Source organism: Heterocephalus glaber, unplaced genomic scaffold, assembly GCF_053883595.1.
Source record: "Heterocephalus glaber isolate CG9 unplaced genomic scaffold, H.glaber_assembly_v1.0 deba00001538, whole genome shotgun sequence".
NCBI lineage: Eukaryota > Metazoa > Chordata > Mammalia > Rodentia > Bathyergidae > Heterocephalus > Heterocephalus glaber.
This window is the reverse complement of record NW_028258333.1, coordinates 8,161,204-8,169,624: the sequence shown is the minus strand read 5'-3', so window position 1 is coordinate 8,169,624 and position 8,421 is coordinate 8,161,204.

The following is an 8,421-nucleotide window of genomic DNA, read 5'->3' as shown; positions in this document are numbered from 1 at the left end:
AAAAGATTTTAATAATCATTGTATGTCCCGGTTTTTCCTAATCATGTAGAATATATAAAATTTGTAATGAATTAACTCCATTTGTTTCAGTTGTTTTTGTGTTTTTGGTACCAGGGATCGAACTTGGGACCTTGCAATTGTGAGGCAGGCGCCAGAACCACTGAGCTAAATCCCTGGTCCTCGGTTCAGTTTTTTTATGAACACACACCTGTATGCATTTGTAGGACTAAAATAATTGTCAGGAAATTTCTTAAAATATGCTGGTGCATTGGATTATAAATGATCAGGAACTAGAATCCAATACAATTGGATCGTTACAATTAAGAGTAACTAGATAATGAGTGCTTTTTATATAATTAACACAAGGAATGTAATGTGATATATGCAAAGAGCAAGATTTGCAATAATAACCTAATAATCATGATGATAATAATAATGTCTTAGATAAGCCATACTTGATAGTATATTGCTTCTTTTTTAGGTCATTGTATATTAAAGTAATATGAAGCCCATTGCTAATTGGAGAAGCTGTCAATAGAGCAGCCTGGAGTATAACTGTTATTGTCATATTTTGTCCAAGGCAGCAAGCAAACAAGGCTTATTAAAGTGATTTAGCAGTGGGGCTCTCTTGAGTCCCCCAGCCTTCATTAGACCAAATACATAGTAACTTAGCAAGATGTAAGCCATCTCCTCTTAGAAATGACACTCTTTCAAGCACAGGACACAGAGTATCATTAATGTTATATCAAAGGCATCAGCCAGAGTTAAATGAGTGTTATGGTCAAGATGGGAGCAAAACTTATCTATTTGGGGGAATTCATATAATATTCTCTCATTTATCACCTTGTCTTAGAGGATATTTTCGAGTTTCTGATTTAACATTCTTCATTGCTCTCACAATTTTAATGACATTAAGGAGGGGATAAATATCTGGGGTTATTTGGTGATTGTTTATTCTACTCTTTCGTGCCATTTATCCTTATATATGCTAAAGGATAATTCCTTATTTTCCATTCATCCTACCATTTCCTTGGTCAAGTTATATATTTTAAGTCTACTACATTAAAGAACCTGCTCTATGATGCTACTCCCCTAAATTCATTTCAGGATCACACCCAATCTCCTAGCTATGGGCTTCAGTTCTCCTAATTGGTGATGAGTTACATCTGCAGGAACAAATGTAGTAGTCCACTACTCTTTGCTTGTATTGCAGATTCTTGACTGACTTGTATTTGTGAATTTCAAGTTAGCATGCTTAGGTTGCCTCTTTTCAGAGCTGATGTGTTCTTAAGTATGTATGTAGGCTCCTTCAAATCACGTTTGATTATTGCTCTCTTCTTCTACCTCTGATTAATCATATAGCAATCACTGATATCTTTTGAGCTCTACTTAAGTTATAAGAATGAGCTTGCTAATTTATAAGTATATACAATGGGCAGAGTTGTGAAATTCCTGTTTGCTTTTTGTTGAGCCAAGTGGCTAAAACTCTTCTGGAATGAGTAAGAAACCTGATAATTTGAACACAGGAATGAGATTTTAGTTATTATTATCTCAGCACATACTTAGAGCAAACACACAGAAAGCTACAAAGTCTTTTATAAGCTAAGTTAGTGTAAACACATAATAGGTAATTCAAAATATCCAATGGATTTCCAAGCATACTGTTTGATATGCACAAGTACCCTGTAATGTGGTTAGGACACTGTTAAATGACAAGGTTCATGCAACTACTATGAAAAGTGGTGGGAACTGCATCTAAGCTTTCTGTATTTTCATGTAAGGGCCATTCTGCTCCGTCCAGCAGCTTGCTTGGAAGGAACAGAACACTGACACAGAGTCTCTAATTTACAATGTTTCAACTGAAACATTTTAAAAATTTTTTGTTTAAATTTTTTCAAGTTTTGTTCTCAATTTTTCGGTACTGGGATTGAACCCCGCTCTCTGCACTTCCCTTTTTTCCTTTTGAGAAAAGTTGGCCCTAAATTGTTAAGCTGCCTAAGCTGTGTTTGAACGTGTGATCTTGCTGCCTCAGCCTCCCAGAGGCATGCACCACCACACCCAGCCAGTTCTCTTGCTGTCTTTCTTTACCTTTTTCATTTCTTTTTATTTCACGATGATGCAAAAACAATATGCATTCAGTAGAAATCCCAATTTGAGTCGCGATCTCTTTCCGAGTAGCCAGGTTTCTTAGGATACTGTGCTGAGATGGGGACCACCGGGGGCCACAGTTTGCAGTCAATCACGGGAACACAAGAGTAAACAACCAAACTGGAGCGCCATGCTCCCAAGCTGTCATGCTCAGTAGATCATGTGGACATATACTAAATGCCTTTTGGTTTTTACCATACTTTCAGTTTACAATGGATTTATCAGGACATAATCACATCAAAGTCCAGGAGTACCTGCATATAATTTCTAAAGTTCTCACAAACAAGAACCCATATTAATATCTTTATATTTAATAGAATTTACCTCCAAAGGACCTTATGACATTTTCAACCCATTATTGACAGCGTTAGGATAACATCAGACTGGAATGCACAGACCCAGACCTAACTTTAAGTCTGTAAACTCACAGATGTGGCAACCCTCAGCAAGCAGCTCAGCTTCCAGACTTCAGTTTCTTTATCTGTGTAACAGAATAGCTCATGTGTCTCAAAATACAAAATGATTAACATTCTCTTTGACTGGAGGGACTTGTTTTACTAGTTAGCAAAAGGAAGTATGAATCAGAAGATTTTGACTTTACATGAGATGCTTAAGGTGAGGAGGTCACAGATGAGTTGGTAAAACTGAAGCAATCATTTTATAGTTATTTAAGGTAGGTATTAGTCAGCATGAGCCTCGTATGCATATGCTTGGCCTTAATGAATTTGATCTTATTTTATCAATGTGGAACTTAAAAGATAATGGTAATTAGAATTAGCATAGAATTACATGACACAGAAATGTACAAAGTGAACTGAAAAATAAACCAAGAATTACTGAGAGTTACTTTCTCTAATCATTTTTTTATTTATCTTTAGATAAAAGATTTTCCTTTTTGCAGTAGGTATATATTATATAAGAATTAAACTTCTGCAGACATCTGTTGGAAAAATAATGGTCTTTAAGTGAATTATTCCAGTTCATCAAATATAAATTTTTAATTTTAATATTACTTAGATGGTAAGAACTTTTATTTGTCTTTGAAGATTTCTAATTTTGGAAGATATTAATTGTCTTAAATTAGTATAAAAGTGCATTTTTTTTCTTTTACTGGTCCTGAAATATTAAAAGGTCTGCCCTCTGTCACATTTAATTGCACTAAATTACAATTTCTGTAATCACAACATAGAAATATTTTACAATCTTTTGCATGTAATCTGATTTACATATATCTATTCTAATAAGCAAGCACATTACCTAGAATTCTCTTGATAACTGTAATGTCATTGATGCACAACAGGAAAGATTTTGACATGAAGATTTAAACACCTCCTAAAGTAACTTCCATATGAAAAGAACATTTAATATTTCCTGATCTACTTGTACAAAAGTATTTTAGGTAAGAGGCATCTGATAACACATTCAATTGGTTTTGGTTTTAGCCTTTAATTAGAAGAACCAAAAAGCATGTGAGCAAATGCACACTCACAAAAACAGTTTTGTTGAGGAAGGGCGCAAAGCATGCCACCAAAACATGTGTCTCTTTGGCATAAGAATCATTTTGACTTAAATGTACTGAGACACAAAAGAGCAAAACTACAGTTTCAATAAGTGCACCTTACCTCCCACATAATAATTTTCTTCCTGTGAGCAGGAGACAAAATCCCAGTCTGGAAGATGTCCTCCTTAAACCAGAAGGAAAGTAACATTCTTCCAAAGGACAGAAAGTTGAAACTAGACTTCTCTCCAAACTGATCTTGATAAAACAACTTAAAGCAACTTTTATCTTCCTTTAGCCTCTTAACATAATTTAGCTATTTTGGGCACAGTTCCCTCTCTTTGCGAAATAAAAAATAAAAGCAATTTTGTTTTATCTTTTTGAGCCTTCATTTCTGCATGAGGGCTCTTATGTCACCTAAAATTTATATTAAATACATTTGTATGCTTCTCTTGTAGTAACATGTCTCATTAGTCTCTTAGGTTTAGTAAAAAAAAACCTGAGGTAAACGTAAGATTTTGCCTTCCTGACAATATACACATGGGACTAAATTCATATTAATAAGAATTAGTACTTTTTTTTGGTACCAAGGATCACACTCGGACTTTCCAATTGCGAGGCAGATGAGGTGCCACTGAGCTAAATCCCATATTAATAAGAATTATATGCCATACTAAAGAAGTTGATTCAAATAAATGTGTCAAGATACAATAATCTAAGATGCTACTAGGTCTTACTGTAGTTAATGATTTTACTTTTCTAATATTACCCATTGCTTTTTGAATTACATAATTAATTTGAACTCTTATTTTACATATGTATTATATATACTACATATATATATATATATATATATTAAGGTCAGAGTTTTCAAAGTAAGAAAAATGTCAAAATCAAGGAATAATTCAGAACAGAAAATACATTCAGTAAGATATCAATTTATTCTAAGACATGATTTGTATTTAACAAAAAATAACTTCCAAATAGAAAGCCTCCAGTCTGAAAGAGATAATTAATTACTGTATTTTCTCTGTTACTAGAATCTATCCAGTTATAGTTACATTAAGGAAAAATTATAAAGAATAAAGGTAGTTTAAAATAGCAATTTAGGGTCCCAAAATAATTAAATATGCTATAAATTTTACAGATGGGGCAATGAAGCTATAAAGAACTGTTAAATTTATACAAGATTGCATAGCAAATTTTAGACTCAAAACTGGAATTCTGTTTTCAAGACCAGTGTTTTTTTCATTATACTATGTTGCATGCTGCTTCATTTGTACTACTAGTTTAACTTTGTTGAAAAGAAAGTTTGGAGTTTGTGGGACACTGCAATATTGATTATACACAAAACAAGCTGTAAGCAGTGTAGGCTGAAGAAGTAACCCCACAATTGGCTTGTTTATAGAAGTGAGTCTGCCCAAAGCCTACGTGCTGAGGTCAGAGTAACTTGCACCAAATTCCATTCCCACAACTAAAACCTTCTTAACTAGAAAAACAATGTCCTAATTACAACCATATATTTTGTCGATTCTGTTCCTAATTTGAGAATGCTTTGTCTTGTCCTTTATGAGCCTTGCTTACATTACTTTCCATAGAAACTGCATGACTGTGCATCCTCGCACATAGTTTCACCCTTGAACATCACATATTGTAGTGCTTTTACCCCAGTTGATTACCGATAAAAATCAGTGGCATGGACTGGCCGGCACCTTTGTTGGTTACACCAGCATTGGTCATCCTGGCACCCAAATTTCTACCTCTCTTGGTTATATCTTTTAGTTTTTCTCCTGTAGGCCTGTGTTGTACACTGAGCAGAAGACTGAAATCTACTGTAGAGATTTCCAGTAACATTTCAGGGGTCCCCAGTAGGTGTTATTATCTGTTTGTCTCTTCTTTGTAAGAATCTTTTCAGTCCATGTCTTGTACTCTGAGTAACTACTTTTAAGATAATGGTATACAATGTACAAACTATTGGTATTCTCTTACAATTTTGTTAGGAAATTTTGTTTTATTTTTTCATAAAATAAAAAAGAAACATAAATAATGATTCGTTTATCCTAATGTCAAACCTTCTTCAAGTAATAGTTATAAATCCTGGTGTGAGGTGGAGTTTATCATGTCTTGGAGTTTTGGGGCTCCACCTATTGTGACTTCATTGAAGAAATCTAGCATACAGCATAGGAATCTTAAGAATGCACAGTATAGATCAAAACTAATTATAAGTATTTTTTTCCAGTTATAAAATTTGACCACGTTGTTTTTGGAAACCAACCCAGAAATAAATATTTGTGTGGAAGCAGATTATTTGTTTGTGATCTCTATGAAATGTTTCATTGGTGAGTGAAAAAGAAACCAGTAAGGGAGGAGAAAGAAGACACTGGAGGTTGCAGTGTGCACTGGAAACGGCACCTGGAGCACGGATGCTGGGTTACTGATCTAGTGACACTTCGTCTGTCACTGATTAAATGTTATCTGCAAGGGATCAACTAACATTCTTTCTTGTCTTCTCTACATCCTTCTAAAATACACACACACACACACATGTACACACACATGTACACACACATACACACATCTCTCTGGCTCACCTGGTTTCAAGAAGGTTATTATGTGTTTGAAGTAAAAAACTCTATTAAGTGTGCTGAAGGTGTGTGCATAGGGCATACAGGCTGAGATACACACATGCCATTTGTACACTGCTGAGTGATATTAAAAAATAACTGTAAGTTACTTAATGTATTTATCCACAGATGTCCAATTACTAATAACATATAGTATTATGAGTATGTCCTTTAGTATAGTATCAGACATGTAGCAAAATAAAACTACAGGACTCGGTAAAGTTTAAAGTTTAAGTAAACAGTGTATCATTTTCTAGAATAAGTATGGTTCAAATATTGCTGGGAGAATACTTGCACTAAAAATTTTTCATTCAATAGTTACCTGAAATTAAAATTCAATTGTTCATTCTTTATTTTATTTGGTAACACACCATTGGTGTTTGTTTTGGTTAGGAGCTGACTCCAGGATTATTAGAATATATTGTTATATTTGAGAAAATTCTGAAAAATCCTTGACCTTGAAACAATTTTTACTAAAATCATTTAAGTGAAGTTTATTCCAACCTATATGATAAAATTCAAAATTAAAAAGAATTTTTCTTTCATTACTGATGTTCTTAATAGTTTTGAAAGTGGAAGCATAGATCCTAGAATTTTCAAAATATTTGAATCATAGATTTTTTTTCAAATGCTTTCTAGCATGGATGACACCTAATACACAGTCAAAAAAAGCAATACTTGACCAAAGTGATTATGGGAAATTAAATTTTCTGCACAGCAAAGGCAACAATCAATATGATGAAGCAATAACTTGAAGAATGGGAGAAATTAGTTGCAAACTATTTATTTATCTCACAAGAGATTAACATCAAAAATACATGAGAAAAAACTTTGACATCAAAAACGCTAATATTATGATTCTTAAAAATGGCCAAATAATCTGAGTAGATATTTCTCAACAGAAGACAAACATATGGCCAAAGATTTATGAAAAAAAATGCTCAAGAGTGCTGGGGATTTAGCTCAGTGGTTCTGCCACCTGCTTTGCAAGTGCAAGGTCTCGAGTTTGATCCCTGGTACCAAAAAAAAAAAAGCTCAACATCACTAATCATGGAAATTCAAATAAAACCACAATGGGAAAGATTTATCATCTCATCCCAGTAAGAATATTTGCTAAAAGGCAATCAATCAGTCAATAACAGTTTTTGGCAAGGATGTGGTCAAAGGGCAGCTCTTTTAACTGCTGACAGGGATATAAATTACTGCAGTCATTTTATTGTAAACAATATTTCTCAAAATGTAGAAATAGAACTGCCTTAAGATCCAGGAATCACATGCCTCAGTATATATTTATTTCATCAGTATTCACAATAGTCAAAATTTTCAATCAACCTAGTTTCTTATGGCAAATGGAAAAAGGAAAGGAATTTAATAAAATCCTGTTATTTGGAGCAACATGAGTAGAACTGGAGGATTTTATATCAAGGAAAATAAATAATGTGATTAATAAAAGTATTGAATAACGTTCTTATTTATATGTGGAAACTAAAAAGTAATTGATCTCCTACCAGTTATTAGTGGTTATGAGTGGCTGGGAAGAGCTGGCAGGAATGTAGGGATGAAGAGAAAATGGTTAACTGCTACAGATCCAAACTTCTAATATTCAGAAACAAAAATGGCGGTTATAGAAATACTAATTACACAGACATGATCTACTCATGTTAAGTTGAAGTGTCATACTGCAGCCTATAAATATACACAATTATTTTCTGTTGTTATGGTTTGTATTTAGATGTTCCCCCAAAGCTTCATGTGGATGAGGTGGGACTTTCTTTTTCAGAGGCATTTGAATTTGGAATGTGTGATGCTGGGGTTAAAGGCATGTGACTCGTAAACCAATACATATGGGTGATTAGTTTGGCACCACCCTAATCCCGATGGTCTGAATAAGATAAAAGTGGCAGACAGATGTTGTTTACCTCCTCTTGTTACCTTTGGTGCCTTGTGTGAGCCATGTTGTTTCTCCTCTGCAATGGCTGATTGCCATCCCTGGCTTGGAGCCAGCCAATTATGGACTGAAACTCCTATGAGCCATAAGCCAAATAAAGCCCTTACTCTCTAACTTTGGGTGATGTGTATTGTCTCACCAATGACAGAAAAGTAACTAACACATCTGTTAAAATTAATAAAACTTTTCAGGGTTTCATGTTG